The sequence below is a fragment of the Furipterus horrens genome, unplaced genomic scaffold (genome assembly GCF_987537825.1).
Source record: "Furipterus horrens unplaced genomic scaffold, mFurHor1.1.pri manual_scaffold_1, whole genome shotgun sequence".
NCBI lineage: Eukaryota > Metazoa > Chordata > Mammalia > Chiroptera > Furipteridae > Furipterus > Furipterus horrens.
This window is the reverse complement of record NW_028327171.1, coordinates 31,389,919-31,410,143: the sequence shown is the minus strand read 5'-3', so window position 1 is coordinate 31,410,143 and position 20,225 is coordinate 31,389,919.

The following is a 20,225-nucleotide window of genomic DNA, read 5'->3' as shown; positions in this document are numbered from 1 at the left end:
TTTTTGTCGCATAAGTACCCAATATTTTTAACCAACTGACTTTCTAAACTTAACTATTCCCTTCACAAGCCCAACTTCAACCAAACAATTCACTCCCAAGAGCAATGATATGGAGAGGAGCTTATGCCTTTCCTCTGGGAGATGAAGCTTGGAGGTTAGTGATTGAGAATAAGATCTTAGAACTTTCTACAAGAGGAGGAGCTGTGCATTTTGCTGGATGCCAGATCAGGACCTGAGGACAATACTCGAGGGGCATGAGAGTGCAGTGAAAAATGTGGTGAAAGAATCGTTGGGGACTTCTGGCCAAGATGGAAGCCTAGACAGACACACTAGATCTCCCTCTACAACTAAGAAGGAATACAACTACCTCAAAACTAGAGATTGTTGCAGAAACTCAGATCTCTGGGTAAGGGCATGTTCACATGCTCCTCCGTCCAGGTGTCCTGTGGCTCAGGAGATAAGCTGGCCTTGTCTCCTCCTGCAGCTCTAGGCTGTTCAGGCCACTGGGTGATGGAATCCTAAGATCAAAGGGGTCTGTTAAGTACTCCATCTTCCTCCTTGTAAATAAAGTCTTAATTGGAGCTGGCCTTGAGGATTAATGGGTCTGCTTTGTATCCTTGATAGGTGCTATCTAAGTCATAAGTTACCTTAGCTGTATTTTACACTTAATGATACATTGCAAAAATTCTTTCACTGTTAGCTGTAAAACTCACCCCTCCCCTTGCTCTTTTTTGTAACTTTTGAAATCCTAATAAAAGGACAGTGGGGTCTCATGCTATCCGCTGACTTGCCAGAGCGGGCAGCGGCCCCCTGATCGTCTCCATTCTGTTTGCTGGAATTACTCGCGTGTCCAGGATCACAATTAAATCTACAAGAGATAACCAGAAGTTCCAGAAAATCGAGCTGCATGGAAGTCCAGCAAACAAAGATATAAAGAAGAAATACTCATCCAGACAGGTAGGAGGGGCAGAGCTGGGGTGGAGAGGACGCAGTGTGGTGGTGGCAATGGTGGCAGTGGTGGCAGCAGCAGCATCAGGCCAGTGGAAAGCACAGTCACACATTTTAAAAAGTGGGGAGGGACACCTGGGGAGCATTCCCAGCTCCTCATCAGACTGCACAGCTCACTGTCCCAGCACCAGGGAAAATCAAGACTCATTGCTTCTATCTATGGCAACCAATGAGGGTTGGAGTAGAGGAAGAAACAGCCAGTCTCTCAGCAAAGTCCACTTGGTTAAAGAGTCCCCACAGTCCAAGAACATCTGCAGACCCACCCACTCTGGGAATGATGGCCAGGGCAACGACTAGAGAGGCTCCAGTCTCATACAAAAGTGGAAGTGACACTGGAAAAGGGGTGAGTGCTAAGCAAGTGGCATTGTTCCCTCTCTGATCCCTCCCCAACATACAATGCCACAACGTGGTGAAACGGGTCGCCTGTACTGAGGAATACCTAAGGCCCCGCCCCTTACAACGTAACAGGAGTGACAGCTCTACCTAAGACACAGAGGCAAACAAACACAGGAGCCTGTCAAGATGAGGAGACAAAGAAGTATGGCCCAAACGGGAGAATGGATCAAGGTTCCAGTGGGAGAACTAAGTGACAAGGAGATAGCCAACCTAACAGAGAATTCAAAACACTGGTGATAAAGATGCTCACAGGGTTGACAGATATGCTTGAGTATGGCATACGCATAAGGGAAGAAGTGAAGGCTATGCTAATGAAACAAAAGAAAATCCACACAAAACCAATGGTGAAGAGAAGGTAACCGGGGTTCAAATCAATGATTTGGAATATAAGGAAGAAAAAACCAGTCAACAAGTACAGAGTGAGGAAACAAAAATTGAAAAACAATGAGGAGAGGCTTAGGAACCTCTGGGACAACTTTAAACATACCAACATCAAAACCAGAGGGGTGCCAGAAGGAGAAGAAGAAGAGCAAGAAATTGAAAGCTTTTGTGAAAAAATAATGAAGAAAAACTTCCCTAATTTGGCAAAGGAAATACACATACAAGTCCAGGAAGCACAGGGAGTCCCAACAAGCTATACCCAAAGAGGTCCACACCAAGACACATCAAAATTAAAATGCCAAAGTTTCAAGATAAAGAGAGAATCTTAAAAGCAGCAAGAGAGAAGCAGAGAATTACCTACAAAGGGGTGCCTATAAGACTATCAGCTTATTTCTCAAAAGAAACTTTGCAGGCAAGAAGGGACTGCCAAGAAGTATTCAATGTGATGAAAAGCAAGGATTTACAACCTAGATTACTCTATCCACCAAAGCTATCATTTAGAATGGAAGGGAAGAGGAAGTGCTTCCCAGAGAAGATAAAGCTAAAAGAGTTCATTATCACCAAGCCATTATTATATGAACTGTTAAAAGGACTTATATAAGAAAAAGAAGATCAAAACTATGAACACTAAAATGACAACAAAGTCACAACTATCAACAACTGAATCTAAAAAATAAAAACAAAACCCAACTAAGCAAACTAGAATAGGAACAGAATCATAGGTATAGGGATCATTTGGAGGGTTATCAGCCTGGAAGGGGCAGGGGGAGAAATGTGGAAATGGTGCAGGGATTAAGAAGCATAATTGGCAGGAACAAAATAGACAGGGGGAAGTTAAGAATAATATAGGAAAGAGTGAAGCCAAAAAACTTATATGCATGACCCATGGACATGAACTAAGGGGGGGGGAAGGTTCCTGTGGGGAGGGGTGTACTGGGCAGAGGGGATCAAAGGGGAAAAATTTGGGACTATTGTAACAACATAATCAATAAAATATACTTTAAAAAAAGAATCATTGGGAAGTTTGATGGGTCTACTATGAAGTTGTCTCTTGAACTGGAAACCTTCTTCTAGTCTAGAAACGTATGAAAGCTAGAGCCTTGCTCTAAGAGTTTGCCTAGCAAACGTGTCTATTCTGAAATTTGCCTGTGAAGAAAAGCCAGAGAGAAGAAAGAGGATCACCATCACAAGTCCTGTGGTTCTAGGAGAGAATAGAAGAGGACCACTTTGTCTCCCATGGCTTCCTGTGAAAGGGCGTGGAGATTAGAGAGGGGGCATAAGCTATAGGTTGTCCAAACATTTGGCCAAGTGAGGGGACCTTTCACCTCACCAATAATGCTATATGCCTGCTTTTGTTACAGAAACAGGGGAGTCCAAAAACCTCCGGAGTTTGTGGCTGGGGGATGGGGAGAAGGAAGCAGCTTTCAGAATGCCTCCACATGCCTGAGGCTGGTGGCTGGTGTCTTTCATTATGCAGAATTGCTTGGATGCTTCCAAGGCCTCAGGTGGATGGGAGGAGTCTTGAACCAGGGGATGGTATGGAAAGCACACAGAGCCTACGTGGGGTTCTGTGAATGGTCAGAACTGTTGGCAACACCCACTGCATCAGAGGACGCAGTCAGGGATATATAGGCAGCTGCGAACACTTTAGGGGGGGCGACGCGCTCTGGGGCTGTCTCCCTGGCTGACGGGTGTTTGCAGGGGTGCTCTGGAGGAGAGGAGATCCACGCAGTTTACAGAAAGAAGACAGTTTGCAAGGAGGCTGAGAATCCCGGCGGTTTTGTATTGAGAGCTGAAGGGCACCACAGCACAGAAAGGACCTCCCCAATCAGATTGAATGATTGGCAGCTGCTGGTAAAGCTGAACTGTGTTTGGGAAGTAGGGAAATGGTGTTTCTGATCTTCCTGAAACTGGCTAGGTTTGGTAGGGGGGAGGCAAGGATATGTGTAACTGTTAAATAAACAATTTTCTTTTCACTCAACTAAAATATTAAGAGTTGTAATTCTGGCAGTGGGCAATCGGACCCCTAAGTAAAGAGCCTGTGGGTTTGTTTTCAATTGGAGCCGCCCAGGGGTTCTGTAACACTTTGGTTTTCTGCAGTGCTGCTTGTGTGGGATTGAGAGGAGGGCTGAGGAAGAGAGAGAAAGAAAAGGTAAAGCCTGTTTCCTGAATAATTGATCATTCTTTTCATAACATGAGGTACTTAGTCTTATGAGACCTCACCTATGAGCCCTAGTCCCAAAACCCCTCTGCATACTCACCTGCCTCCCTGCCCTGTTCAAATGTTACTAATGGCTTCCCAGTGGCTGCAAGAGAAGAATCCTATTTCCTTAGAAGATCATAGTTATGACATTTGGTCTTTACCTACTTTTCTAGCCTCTCTTATCTGTTAACCCCAATCTTTCTGTATTTTAACCAGACAGTACAATTTTGTACTAGTCACCTTCTCCTGAAATCATGCTTTCACTCATTCAGCAAAACATATTAATTACCTGTCAAGCATCAGACACTCTTCTAGGCATTAAGAATATAGTAGGTAAACATGACGTTCTTACAGTCTAATGAGTAAGATATTTTTGTCTCAATAAATTCTGTTGCTGCTTCTTAAATTTGTTTTATTTCTTCTTCTACCATAAATTAAATGTTACCTCCACTGTGAAGCCTTTATTCACGTAGAATAAATGCTATCTGTCACTGTACTTTGCATTTATTGTTTGATGAAACTGTCTACTACTTCGTTATCTCTTCACCTAGTCTAAGATCTTATTGGCAGGAGATGTGTTATACCTCTCTGTGTATCTACAACATCTGGCATGTTGTGGGTACTTAGGAAAATGCCTGTTGAAATGTCTCAACCTTATTGTCTTTTATTTAAATATCTTTCTTACTTTTGTATTTTCTCAGGGTTTATATAACATACAAAGACTTGGCAATCTAACTTTAGTTTGGAACAGTTATACAACCAAAATACGCTCTAAAGAAGTCTATTTCAAGCAACATTGGTTGAATGATTTAACATATTTCTTTCTGTACCTAAACAGTGAAGCAATTCCTTTCTTTTGGGCAAAAAAAGTAAAGTATATAGCTTCCCAAATTATTCTCAAAATTAAGGATAAACAGCTGCTGTCATTTTGAAAATTAAACCTATTTTGACCATCAGAAGCTCATCTCAATGCATGCAAAAATAGAGCTATATATAGTTCACACAGACTTGCATGTTGCTAAGTTATAATCACTGAATCACCGATTAAGGAGTGGCTTACATCTGGGACTTGTCTTGAAAACAAGATTTTTCACCATCAAAATGGTTGTTTTCCTTTCTTCAGTATTTAATAGACTAAAGTAATATAAGATTTCAAATGGCGATCTGTGGCACTTTCAAACTTATCAGCTGAACTTCATTGATTAACTCTATTAGAAGGCTGCAAATAAATAGGTATGTAGTTGATTAGAGCCACAGGCCTCCTCAGAATTTACAAGACAGAAACAGAAGAATAATTTCAAGTAACTGCAATTGGCATCAAGGGAGCGAGGGTCTCCATCTGCCATTTGACTGGCAGCCTAGCATGGTATGAGAGTAGTAGAAGCAGCAGGCAGGATGGGATCCCAAGGAAAGAATCATGCAATAAGGAAGCAGCGATTTGTATATAAAATCTAACAAGTACAACAGAATAATGGCCAAGTCAGGAGATGACAGCAGGGAGTCATGACACAAGACCAATTATCCGCCCGCCCCCTCCAACACCTCTGCTGTGTGCAGGCCCCCTGGTTCTCACATGCAACACCAGAAGAATGTCAGAGAACTAATCCCGAAATGAAGAGATTTATTTTTACCACCTGGTACAATGGGTTTGAAGTATAAATCAAGTTGACTAACAGGAAAGAGATTACATTTCTTGCAGATTTGACTTTAGAAGATGCTGTGCAGATATGTTGCACCATCTTCCTGGGCATTTGTGTATTTCTGAAGGACATATTTTTATAAGTGAAATACTAGGTCAAAATATAATATGTGTCTCTGTGGAATATAATGAACAAAATAAACTAACAAAGTGGGGACAAATGCATGGATACAGAGAACAGTCTGACAGCTACCAGAGGGGAGGGGATTGGTGTCTGAGTGAGAAGGGAAGGGTTAAACAAAGACAAAAAAGAAAGACTTATTGACACAGACAACAGTATGGTAATTGCCGAAGGGAAGAGGGTCAGTCTGGGGAGGTAGAAGAGGGTAAAGGGGGGATAAATGGTGATGGAAGGAGACTTGGCTTGTTTTGTGCTAAACACACAATACAATACAGATGGTGTATTATAGAATTGTATACCTGAAGCCTATATAATTTCATTAACCAATGTCACCTCAATAAATTCAATAAAAAACAAAAATATTGCCCTCTAAATTATTTTTATACTAATGTATAAGAGTGCCTTTTGTCTGATGCATTTGCCAATATTAAGAGCTTCTAAAGATTCATTTACCTGAAATATGTCCTTTATTTGCACAGAAATATCTTTTTTTGGATTGCTTCTAGAAAGGCCTTGCCTAAAGATAATTAATTGCATTTAGTTCAATTCCATTGAAATCCAAATGTCTTTAATTCATTTTTATTCTCTATTTCCTTTGCTTTGTGGTGATTACATTGAGTCAGGTTCTTTACAAATAGTATTTCTCATCTTAACAACATTATTTCAGTGATTCTCAAAGTGTTGCCTAGACAAGCCCCATGAGCACCACCTGAGACCTTTTTCAGAAATGCAAATTCAGAGGCCCTCCTTTAGAAAATCTGTGGGGGGGGGGGGCAGCACTTCGTTTTCTCTTTTTATAAGCCCTCCAGGTAATTCTAATATACCCTACAATTTGAGAACCCCTGCATTAAGCCCATTTCATAGATGAGGAACTGAACTGAAGAAGTAAGCAGCTTACTCAAGGTCATCAGCAGCATGAGGTTGGTCTGACTTCCAACTCAGCACAATTTTTCCTCCTTGTGTAGATGTAAATGTAAATAGGATATGAGGTATGAGATGTGGTGTAGAGGGAGGCCAATATGGTAAAGTATGATAGTGTAGAACTCTGAGAAAACCAAGAAGCAGCAAAAGTCTGTGAATAACCACTATTACAGTAAGGCACTTACTAGCAGAGAACACCAGGGCCCAAAGACTGGGAGAGAGACAGACCTTGACAATATAGCAATTGAGCCTGAAATTGACCCAGGGTCTATGATTCTTTTTATTCTCACAAATGTGCCAAAAGTGTGGAGCATAGACAGTATTCAGGGCATAGGAACGTGATAATGAGTTAGAATCATTGCAATGTTCATTTTTAACCAGATTGTTTGGGTATCGCTTGCTATTTAGTTGTATGAGTTCTTTATATATTTTGAATATTAATTCATTATCAGTTCGTGATTTGTAAATATTTTATCCCACTTACTATGTTACCTTTTTATTTTTATATTTTTTGGAGGGGGAGAAAATTTAATAATTGATTGAATCAGAAAATTATTTTTAAAATTTAAAGACAATTATTTTATTGACTATTGTAAAATATCTCCCCAAGTCACTACATATACTTTAAATACATGGTTTTTTTTCTTTATATATTTTAATCATTTTCTTTGCTGTGCAGAAGTTTTGTAGTTTGATGTAGTGTCACATGTTGATTTTAGCTTTTGTTGTGATTACTTTGGATGTCAGATTTAAAAAATCATCACTGAGACCAATGTCAAAGAGCTTAAAACCTGTGTTTTCGTCTATAAGTTTTATGGCTTCAGGTCTTACATTCAAGTCTTTAATTCATTCTGAGTTAATTTTTGTTTATGGTGTTAGAAAGTGATCCAGTTTTATTTTTTTGAACATGGCTGTCCAGTTTTCCTTACCCATTTATTAAAAAGACTGTTCTTTACCCATTGTATATTCTTGGCTTCTTTATCATAAATTAATAGATTATATATTATTACTGGGCTCTCTGTTCTGTTCTGTTGATCTATGTGTCTGTTTTTATGCCAATACCATACTGTTTTAATTTGTAATATTACTTTTACTTTGTAATAAAGTGTGAAATCAGGGAGCATTATGCCTTCAGCTTTGTTCTTTCTCAAAATTGCTTGGCTCTTCAGAGACTTTTGTGGTTACATACAAATTTTAGTATTGTGTGTTCTAATACTGTGAAAACATGCCATTGGAATTTTGATAAGGATTCCATTGAATCTGTAAATTGCTTTGGGTAGTACACAATATTAATTCTTCCAACCAATGAGCATAGAATATCTTTCCATTGATTTGTGTTTTTTTCAATTTCTTTCTTTAATGTTCATCATACAGATCTTTCACCTTCCTGGTTACATTTATTCCTAGGTATTTTATTCATTTTGATGCAATTGTAAATTGGATTGTTTTCTTACTTTCTCTTTCTGATAGTTTGTTTTTAGTGTATAGAAATGCAACATACTTTTGTGTATTGATTTTGTATCCTACAATATTGCTCAATTTGATTATTAGTTCTAACAGTTTTTTGGTAGTCTTTAGGGCTCTCTACATATAATATCATTCCTCTGCAAATAGTGACAATTTTACTTCTTTCTTTCCAATTTGGATGCCTTTTCTTTTCTTGCATAATTGCTCTGGCTAGCACTTTCAATACTCCATTGAATAAAACTGACCCTTGTCTTATTCCTGATGTTAGAAGGAAGGTTTTCAACTTTTCACTATTGAGTATGATGTTAGATATGGCTTCCCACATATGACCTTTATTAGGCTTAGGTATGTTCCCTCAGCATCTGCTTTGTGAAATTTTGTCAAATGTTTTTTGGCCAAAGATCTACAAATGGCCAACAAATACATGAAAAGATGCAGAGGAATGTAAATCAAATCCACAATGAAATATCATCTTACACCCGTTAGAATGACTATTGTCAAAAATATAAGAAATAACAAGTGTTAGTGATTATGTGGAGAAAAGGGAACCTTCAGTTAGTATTGGTGGGAATGTAAATTGGTGCAACTACTTTGGAAAAGAATATAGAAATTCTTCAAAATATTGCAAATTATACTACCATATGATCCAGCTGTTCTACTTCTGGATGTATAACTGAAGAAAATAAGAACATTAACTTGAAGATGTATATACACCCCACATTTATTGCAGCACTATTTATAATATCCAAGATATGGAAACCACCCAAATGTCCATCAATGGATGAGTAGATAAATAAATTATATATGTGTGTGTATATACATAATTTTGCTATATATATATATATATATATATATATATATATATATATATGTCGTCGTCGTCGTCGGCAGCCGTCCGTCTCGAGAGACGATGGTGTAGCTTCTTAAGAGTCTATCTGCACCGCCGAGAATGGCTGTGCAGTCCGACTCGGGAGTGACACGGTATCTGTCTCCTCCCGTGTTGAATCGACATCTTGTGATGACGCTGAAGCTACAGAGCCTGGGCAGGGTGATATGGAGGGTCTGCTGTTGCCCATGCAGCAGACCCCCCCTCTCTTCGCAGCTGAAGGGTCCAAGGGAAAGACGGAGTCGATACAGCTTGGCTTCAGGTGCGCCGCAGGAGTTGCCGGTGTTGACTACAACGTCAAACCGCCTTAGGGACTCCGGCTCCGGATTTTCTGTCGGGGTTTACTCCCTTAGCCTTTCCCCTGAAGAGGTATGCCGCAAGGCAGCGGAGGTTTTTTGGAGTCAGAGTTTTCCTTCTCTGATGTGCCCTGACTGGAAGATCGAACCAGCGACACTTAGCTCGCAGGCCGACGCTAATAAAAGATAGACATTCTGCTATTATAAGCCTTATATTAAGTTATATGGCCCTGGCTGGTTTAGCTCAGTGGATTGAGCGTCGGCCTGCGAGCTAAGTGTCGCTGGTTCGATCTTCCAGTCAGGGCACATCAGAGAAGGAAAACTCTGACTCCAAAAAACCTCCGCTGCCTTGCGGCATACCTCTTCAGGGGAAAGGCTAAGGGAGTAAACCCCGACAGAAAATCCGGAGCCGGAGTCCCTAAGGCGGTTTGACGTTGTAGTCAACACCGGCAACTCCTGCGGCGCACCTGAAGCCAAGCTGTATCGACTCCGTCTTTCCCTTGGACCCTTCAGCTGCGAAGAGAGGGGGGGTCTGCTGCATGGGCAACAGCAGACCCTCCATATCACCCTGCCCAGGCTCTGTAGCTTCAGCTTCACTGGAGAGGACACTCCAGCATCATCGCAAGATGTCGATTCAACACGGGAGGAGACAGATACCGTGTCACTCCCGAGTCGGACTGCACAGCCATTCTTGGCGGTGCAGATAGACTCTTAAGAAGCTACACCATCGTCTCTCGAGACGGACGGCTGCTGACCGATATATGATTCTATCTAAAAATAAAATGTTATTAAGCCATAAAAAAGAATAAAATTTACCATTTGTGCCAACCTGAATGGACCTCAAAGGCATTGTGCTAAGTGCAATAAGTCAGACAGAGAAGACAAATACCATATGATATCTCTTCTATGTGGAATCTAAAAAGAAACTAAATGGTGGTCTCTAGATACTGGGGAGTGAAAGTTGGGAAAAATGAGTGAAAGAGATAAAAAGGTTAAAAAAAAGTAAGAATAAACTTAACTAAATAAATAAAGTAAATGAGAGAGACCTAAAAAACATGGCATGGAACTTAATCACAATAGGACTATAGCAAACTTTTTAAAAAGCCTGTTCAAAGTTTTCATGAATAGCCCTGGATGGTGTGGCTCCATGGATTGAGCACTGGCCTATGAACCGAAGGTTGCCAGTTAGAATCCCAGCCAGGGCACATGCCTGGGTGGTAGGCCAGATTCCCATTTGGGGGTGCACAAGAGGCAATCACACATTGATGTTTCTCTTCTTCTCTTTCTCTTTCCCTTCCCTTCTCTCTAAAAATAAATAAAATCTTAAATTTTTTTTTCATGAATAGCTCTTTTAGTATCTAATGAAAATAGACTGATCACCTAAGGACTGAAATTTATTACATAAAATGAGTTTATAGAGAACTAAGTTTATTATTATAGACTCTAAAACACAGTATACCTTCAGGAAATATAATAATTTAAAGGAGTAAATGGTTTTCAATTTTGGTATAGAAATTTTTACTCTCAAAGAGGGTTATGTCTCATTTCTGCTTATAATGTGTGTGTGGTCCCGTTACATAAGAAACCTTAGAGTTCATTCTGACTTACACTTTTCATATATTACATACTCTTGATAGATTATTAATGGGGTCTATTGTTATTGCCATAACATTAAAAAATTATTAAGGTATTGATATATTAAAGTATAAACTAGACCCTATTTTAACTTAGAAAAAATAACACTTTTTGATGTTGTATTGTATATCTTTGTATTTCTTTAATAAGCAAAATTATGTAGGGGACTGCTATGCCTATGGTTAGGGAAATATTACTTTATAAAGTACTTGCTCTGCACCACGGATATAAATGTGATTTATCTACCTTCCTGTGCACTGATATGAAGAAATCACCTGAAGACTGAATCTACTAGCATATTTACAGGGCTCCCTTAGTAACACTTACTAAATCACCATCAAAATGCTGTGTGCTGGGAATTCTTCTCTAATAGTAGGAAAGAATTCTTTATTAACCCTGCCTTCCTTGTACCAAGATCAAGATTCCAATGCCTGGTAAGGTTTTTGTGTACAGTCAGTAATCAGAAACCAAAAATTCTTGTAGTGCTGATAATACAGCAAAAGACAGTGGCAAAATTGAAAGAAGACAGATGTATCCAGTGCTAGAATTAGGACACCTTTGTCAGAGATGATTATTAGCCATTACAGTAACTTGTGTGTGTGTGTATTTAGGAGGAAATACTGCAGGTGTAATTTGGGTCATAGAAATGTAGGTGAAATAGAGGAAATAAAGGGTAAAGGGCTTTCATTTTGGCAGAGAGAGAGATCAGTATGACTCATTGTTAAGTAAAAGAAAATTGGTTCTATGAGATGCAGACTTTCCCTAGTTTGCTTTGACTGTTCTCACAAATATAAAACGCAGGCTGTATGTGGCCACTGACTTAACTTGATTCCAGAATGCGATCCTGGATTTAGGGCCTAATGGGTGAACTATTTTCAAATTCAAGCACCCTTTGAATCTGAAAGTAGCGTAAAGACAACCTTGACATCTTATGATGTATCAGATAGCCATCAAGTGTGTCCTGATTTGGCCTTTCAGAAAAGGCAAGAATTAATTTACTTTTCCTGCCAAGCAATCAGAAAAAAATTGATTTACTTAGGGGAAAGTACTGTGGGTACTAGATTGGAGTCCATAGGTTCTCAATGTTAATGTGCATCAGAACCACCCAGAGGTCTTGTAAAACAGAGATTGCTAGGTCAGACTCCCAGAGTTGGGGATTCATTAGGTTTGGGGTGGGTCCCCAGAATTTGCTTTACTAACAAGTTCCCAGATAAGGCTGTAATCTGAGAACAAATGGTGTAAGAAAAAGAGTTTGGATTTGGGAATCATATTACTACTTCTAATCCCTAACAATTAATTTTCAGGCACTCCTGGACAAATCATTTAACCTTTCTGATTTGTGATTTCCCTTTTGTAAATTATGCATGATGATAAAAAATCAATCAATGACGTTGCCCAGGACTGTTGGGAGGACCAAATATAGTGATGCAGGAAGATGTCTGTGAATGTTGGTTAATAATATACCTGTGATGGTTAATTTTATATGTCAACTTGACTGCATTAAGGGATGCCCACAAACCTGGTAAAACATAATTTCTTAGAGCATCTGTGAAGGTGTCTTCAAAAGAAACCTGCCCTCACCAATACAAATGGACATTATACAGTCCGTTGAGGACTTTAATAGACAAAGGTTGGCGTGGCAGAAGGGGAAAGTCTCTTTCTGTTCCTGACCTGGAATGACCATCTTCTCTGTCAGACATTGGAGCTCCTGGTTCTCGTGCCTTCATACTGGAACTGAGTTATATCATTAGCTTTCCTGGTTCTCCAGCTTGCAGACAGCAGATTATGGGACTTCAGGTGTCTATAACCATATCAGCCAAATCTTAGAATAAATTTCTTTCTTCTTTCTCTCTCTCCCTCTCCCTCTCTCCCTCCTTTTCATTTTGTTTTTCTGGAGAATTCTGACTAACACAGTGTGTTTTCATCCTTATTTTTACAGTTAAAAATGAGACAAAACTCCTCTATCCATAAATTTATCTCCAGATGGCTCTCTTTTGCTTTTCTCAGGGCTGATGTAAGCCAAAGTATGTGAGCAGTCAATCACAACAGTAAATTGGAAATTCCAATAGACAGTGTTGGTGACCTGCCCAATAGCAACTTCTGCTCTTTTCTTGTTACAGAAAATTAATTTTGTTCAAGGATGAGGTAACTTTGTGTTCAAATAAGAAGAGTTCCTCCCTAGCCCAATGACATAAATTATAACTGGTCTAAGCCCATTTTAGTAACCTTAGCTTTTTCTCACATGAATAATGCTGAGTGGGTCAAATGTATACATTCAACCTATATTATTTAGTGCCAAGCACCATTCTTGGCATAGGGATGTAAATATGAACAAGAGTAACTAGTAGTTCTAAATGGGAAGCCTATATTGAACAGTTAATAACACAAATAATTTCCGCCATGAAGGAAGAGTACTGTGTACAATAAGACTATGTAACTGTAATCTTATCCAGTTGTGAGGGCAGAGAGAAAAAAGAGATACCAAGGAAGATTTCTGTGAATAAGGCACACCAGCTAAGAATTAGGGATGGATCAGAGCAAAAATATTTCAAGTTTGTATGAAGGTTATGAAATAAGAAGTTTTTGAACATTACCCAGATGTGCAGGTAATGTACATTGTTCCTCTCTGACTGCCTTATATTTTATTTTCTATTAAAATAATGATTAAAATGTAGATTTAACTTTAAAAAGAAATGAAACTGATGTCTAACTATGTCAATGGCACCACTCTTTCAAATGTGTTGGTGAAAATTTATTGCAGGTAAATTTGTGAAGACATAGCAATACATATTGTGTATTTAGTTTTTGTTCATTCATTTGCTCAACAATATCTTTGAGTGCCTACAATGTGACAAATTGTGTAACAGTTGTACTGACAATGCTTGGTAGTGCTGAGCCCTGGATTCTAACTTTGACATTACAGCCCATAAAGGGTTTGGTGTAGTGATTAAGAATGTTGCCTTTGCAAAAGGGTTTTGGACAGGTGAGATGTACCTGGCACACCTTCTTCCAAAGAAGCCCTTCTTTTCCTTAATGTGGGACATTGAAAAATTAATACCTGTCTTTTGTCATCTAGTGGTTGTGGACTGAATGATGTCCTTTAACCCTGTTGCCAAATCTGTTGCCTCCAGAACACAACAAGGACGCCAGCCTGTTAAATCAAGCATGCCGTTGTCCAGGGACAGTCAACCAACCTGGAGTCTGCACGATCCTTCCCCATGTGGAAAGGCCACCCTCCCCTCCACATCCCCCACTCTTATTAGGGATTTCTGGACCCAAGGGTAGGTAGGACGATGACCATGTCCAGCTTGAAGCAGCTAGAGGAGCTCGAGACCTTCTCCCATTGTCCTTTATAAGATTATTAAGGGTCTTAAGTCCGAGATGGAGGGATTGTTATTTTTTATTGTTAAATTAATTAATTAATTATTTAATTATTTAACAAGGAAGAAGAAGAAGAATATATGAAAGGGTGAGGCAGGAGAGCTTGTATGTATGACCCATGGGCATGGACTTGGAGGGGGGATTGTTAGGGGAGGTGAGGTGCTGGGTGGAGGGGAGCAAAGGGGAAAAATTGGAACTATTGTAACAATATAATCAATAAAATATACTTAAAAAAAATAATGTTGCCTTTGAAGAAGCAAGTTCCCCTCCCCAACTTAAGTTTTAGCAATGTGACCTTGAGCATGATATCCAATTGCTTCAGCATCAGTTTCCTCATTAATAAATGAGGTTGAAAATAGCACCAGGGATTGTTAAAAGGATAATATGGTGTGATATTATAAAGCACAGTGGCCAGCATACAGACAGTGCACATTAAGTTCCCACATGATGATGAAATTGATAGTGATGCTTACGTTGGGGGACAACTGCACTCCTGTGGGTCTCTGTTTCCTCACCTGTAAAATGCAGGGGTGAAGCAGGTTCTCTTTATGGGCAATTTAATAATTACTTGAAAGCGTGGGGGAATTTCTGGCAGAAAGCATTTGTACCTCCATTGCCTTAAAATAAATCTGTCATCCTGAGAGGTCTTTAAGGGCTAGCGGGAAGTTCAAAAGCACAGATAACAATTCCATTCCTAAGATGGGCACAGGTTAAGTTTCCATAGGATTTACTTTACCATATCTGAATGAAATGCCTACCAAATCATAACGATGGTCATACTTTTTTTTGACATTGTGAAATAAAAAGTGATCTTGGTTAGGGTCATCACTTTCAAAATTTTTAAGGTCTGCCTTGTAGTCATACACAGTCACAATACCAGATACACTACTATTTAGTATGTTACTTATAGTATTTACTGGGTGTGTCAGGATTTTAACAGTTAAGAAGTAGAAATATTGGCCCTGGCCAGGTAGCGCAGTTGGTTAGAGCATCATCTCTATAAGCCAAGGTTGTGCATTCAATTCCTGGTCACGTAACATACAGGAATCAACAAATGAGAGCATAAGTAAGAGGAACAACAAATCTATGTCTCTTTCTCCCTCCCTCCTTCTCTCTATAAAATCAATAAACACAAATTTTAAAAAGAGAACCACTTATTTTTGAAAATCATTTTTAAAACATATATTTCAAAGATCTCATTTAAAGACCTGTTATTTTCCTTTACTTTTATTAAAAAGTGTTCATTTTTTAATATAGTATTTGGGGCAGATAGTTAGACTATTGATTTTGTTTGCTTTTACTTGACATTTTGAGTTTTGAGGTTTTATTTGTACTGCTTTAATTTGGAAACTTATGCTCAGAGCTGACTTGTTATATTGGTAGCTTGAACTCAAGTCTCTCAATGGGGAGAATGCACACAAAACTGCTAAATTGTCTTCAGGTCCTTCCTCATCTGTTCTGCTATCATTTAGAACTTCCATAACATCTTATATTTTCAAAGTATTTTAGCACTGTTTTAATTTGTGTTATGCCTGTGAAATGACAATGCCATAAATAACTTCAAAGTAGGTTACTTTATAAAGAATCAGTGAAAATCCTGATTTTTAAGAGACAAATTAAAAGCTCAAAATAAAAATAAAATATAACAGATATAGATAAATATATTTAAAGAAAAACAGTATGAAAATAAGTCTAAAGTCAGTGTTCTTTGCAACAGAAAAGGGGGAGCTAATAACAAATGTGTTGTTTAAAAATGCCTTTATAGGCTCCTTTTTAAAACCATACTTTAAAAATGTATTATATAGCTACAGTGAAGTTCATGAATCTTAAGTATGCACGGTTCAATTAATTTTGACAAATACTTACCCTGATTGGACAGAAAGGGCCCAGAGGTCTAAGAGCAGGGAAACCTAAAATATTCCCCTCAGCCCAAACTAAGTATAATGGGCAAAAGGGTTTTGGACAGGTGTGACATGCCTTGTACACCTTCCTCCAAAGAAGCCTTTTCTCCCCCCCGCCAATATGGGACATTGAAAAATTAATCCCTGCCTTTTGTCATCTAGTGGTTATGGATTGAATGATGCCTTCTAACCCTGTTGCCAAATCTGTTGCCCCAGAATACAACAAGGATGCCAGCCTGCTAAATCAAGCACGCCGTTGTCCAGGGACAGCCAACTGACCTGGAGTCTGCACAATCCTTTCCCATGTGGGAAAGCCACCCCCCCTCCACACCCCCACTCTTATTAGGGATTTTTGGACCCAAGGGTAGGCAGAATGACGACCATGTCCAGCTTGAAGCAGCTAGAGAAGCACAAGACCTTTGACCATTGTCCTCCATAAGATTATAAAGGGTCTTAAGTCTGAGAGGGGGGAATTGTTATTTTTTTATTGTTATAAAAAATAATTAATTAATTTTTTTTAAAAAAGAAGAATATAGAAAAAGGTGAAGCCAAAGAAGTGATATGCATGACCCATAGACATGATCTAAGGGGGGGTGGGATTGCTGGGGGAAGGGAGGGTACTGGGCGGAGGGGAGCAAAGGGGGAAAAAATGGAACTATTGTAACAACATAATCAATAAAATATAAAATAAATTTAAAAAAAAATACCCTTCTTGAGCTCCTCTCTATCACACACCTTGCACAGGATCCTAACTGCCTACATACATGTCTCTCCCCCACCTCTTTCTACAAGACTGTAAGCTCTCAGAGGGTAGAGGCTGAGCCAAGCTTCCTTGCTCAGTCAGTGGTGAGTGAATTAATAAATAACTAAACATTCATTAATAGGATATTGCATTATACTACCTGGCTGCTTTTCTTAGTGGCTCAGACCCAAGAAAGGATGATGAGGTTAAATACCAACCCTGGCTGGTTTAGCTCAGTGGATCGAGCGTCGGCCTGCGAGCTAAGTGTCGCTGGTTCGATCTTCCAGTCAGGGTACATCAGAGAAGGAAAACTCTGACTCCAAAAAACCTCCGCTGCCTTGCGGCATACCTCTTCTGGGGAAAGGCTAAGGGAGTAAACCCCGACAGAAAATCCGGAGCCGGAGTCCCTAAGGCGGTTTGACGTTGTAGTCAACACCGGCAACTCCTGCGGCGCACCTGAAGCCAAGCTGTATCGACTCCGTCTTTCCCTTGGACCCTTCAGCTGCGAAGAGAGGGGGGGTCTGCTGCATGGGCAACAGCGGACCCTCCATATCACCCTGCCCAGGCTCTGTAGCTTCAGCTCCACTGGAGAGGACACTCCAGCGTCATCGCAAGATGTCGATTCAACACGGGAGGAGACAGATGCCGTGTCACTCCCGAGTCGGACTGCACAGCCATTCTCGGCGGTGCAGATAGACACTTAAGAAGCTACACCATCGTCTCTCGAGACGGACGGCTGCCGACGACCTGGCTGCTTTTCTTAGTGGCTCAGACCCAAGAAAGGATGATGAGGTTAAATACTGTCAGCTCCTGCTGCAGCCTCAGCCTGAGGGTGCTGGCGAACCATAAATCAGTCAGGTCTCTTAAATGCAGTTGAGAGAGAGACAGACAAACAGACAGATGGACAGACAGACAGAAATTGTATCAGGAGAAAGATGCAGTGTCCTGGGCAGAGTGGGCCAGGAAACAAAAGGCTGTTTCTAGTATTTGCTTCTTGGAGTTGGAAGCAAAGAGGTGGTAACAATCTATCAATACCTGTTGTTGACCCACCAGGCCTGTAGGAGGGGGCTGCTTAAGGTGCCATTACTCCAAAAATCCTTCCTCTAAGCAAGGTCCTGCATTATTCAATAGTTTCTGTGATATATATCACATTTTCTTTATCCATTCATCCATATATAGACACTTAGGTTGCTTCCATTTCTTGGCTATTGTAAATAATGCTGCAGTGAACATAAGGGTGCAGAAATCTCTTTAAAACAGTGATTTCATTTTCTTTGATTATATACCCAGAAGTGGAATGGCTGGATGATATGGTAATTCTACTTTTACATTCTTGAGTGATCTTCATACTGTTCTCCACAGCGGCTGCGCCAATTTACATTCCCATTAACAATGCATAAGATTTTCCTTGTCTCTGCATCCTCACCAACACTTGTTATCCTTGTCGATTTGATGACGGCCATTCTAAGAGGTCTGAGGTGAGATCTCATCATGCTTTTGACTTGAATTTCCCTGATGTTTCGTAATGTTGAGTACCATTTCTTATAGCTGTTGGCCATCTGTATGTCCTTTGAACAAATGTCTATTCAGTTCTTTGTCCATTTTGTGATCAGATTGGTTTCTGCTACTGCAGCATTTTATTTTTATAATTATTTTTAAGTTGAAAAATTTATTTCTACAAAGAAAATATCTTCTGTTTGACATTAACTGAAATTTTCACTATAAGAATAAGCCGTAGCAGGTACTAGGTCATGCCAGAGAAGCTGGCTGGGGTTGTAGGGTAGGATATGGGTGTGACTAGGACTTAGTTTAGGTTGCCAGTACTAGAGTTTATTCCCCAAATAGCAAAAGAGCAATACAAATGATATCGACACCAGATGTGGGTGAGTGGACACAGCATTTCACAACTCCCTTCATAGACGCTGCCAAAGAGATAGTGGTCCTGGTGACGTTCATGAAGGGAGGTCTCTTCAGGGCTGGAGGAGCACGAGGACTGTGAACTTGTTGCTTTCTATTCCCAGCCCCATCATTGCCCAGAAAGAGCCTCTATGTCTGTCCATAGCCATAAATCTACTACTTAAGAACTCTGTCACCTTGTAATAATATCCAAGTCCTGATCATAATGATCATTTCTGTGTCAGCACTGAATAATCTCCTTTACCTGGGCCTGAGCTCAGGACCAAGGAGTTTTCCACTTATGCCTGTGCTGGGGCTTCACACTGGTAAGTCCAGCTGTGACTGACCACAGGTGAGAGGCCATTTTCCGAACTCCAGACACTAGGTTTGGGAATCTAAAAATGCTTTACTAACAGGGAGAGAACTTCTAGCTGACAAGATAAACTGATACGCTTTGTTGTATCTTTATTTTCCATAAGAGCGATTTTTTAAATCTTCTTCTTTAGTACAGATCTGTGGGTCAATAAATAAGCACCTTTGTGTAATGTGGTGTGTGGCAGCAAACAAATGTGGAATTCAATATGATAATGCAGCCCCACGAGCATCACTTTAGAGAACATCTCTTCAGTGATGTTTTCTAGTTTCAAGTAAACAATTTCTTACATTTCTTTAGCATTAATGTCATGCAAATTTTAAAAATGATTAGTTTGATTAGTTAAGGAAATGTATCAAGCTGAACATAAAATTGAAATCATGCATTTTGGCAGGTTTCGTTTCAGTACAGAGACAAATAAATAAGCGTGTCTAAAAAACAAACAAACAATCACCTGAATATTTTTTATTTTTATTTTGCCTCCCATTTGGGATTTATATAGAATTGGACCTCTTTACCCTGCTTCCTGAAGAACTCACCATTTTATCTATGCCCCAGCTGCACCCAACATGAGCTTCCAGTTGTGTCTAATTTATCTTTGTATGTCTGGTGCATGAGAAATTGGTTAAGTGAATAAATATGGAAAAAACTCCAGTAAATGGAAAAGCAATCACCAAGTGGTGGCAAGTGTTTTAATCTACCTAGTAATAAGAATTTTCTTTCTGAAATATTTTCAGGCATACTCTTTTCTATAAAAAGACAAATTAAAAAAAAAAAAAAAAGCTGTCTCCAAATCCATGTTTGCAATCAGTTCCTTGTAACTAATGCCTAACATTATTTTACACATTCAAAGATACAAAAGAGCTTTCTTTAATAAATATGTTAATATCACTACCAGTTAATGGTAAAAATGATCTTG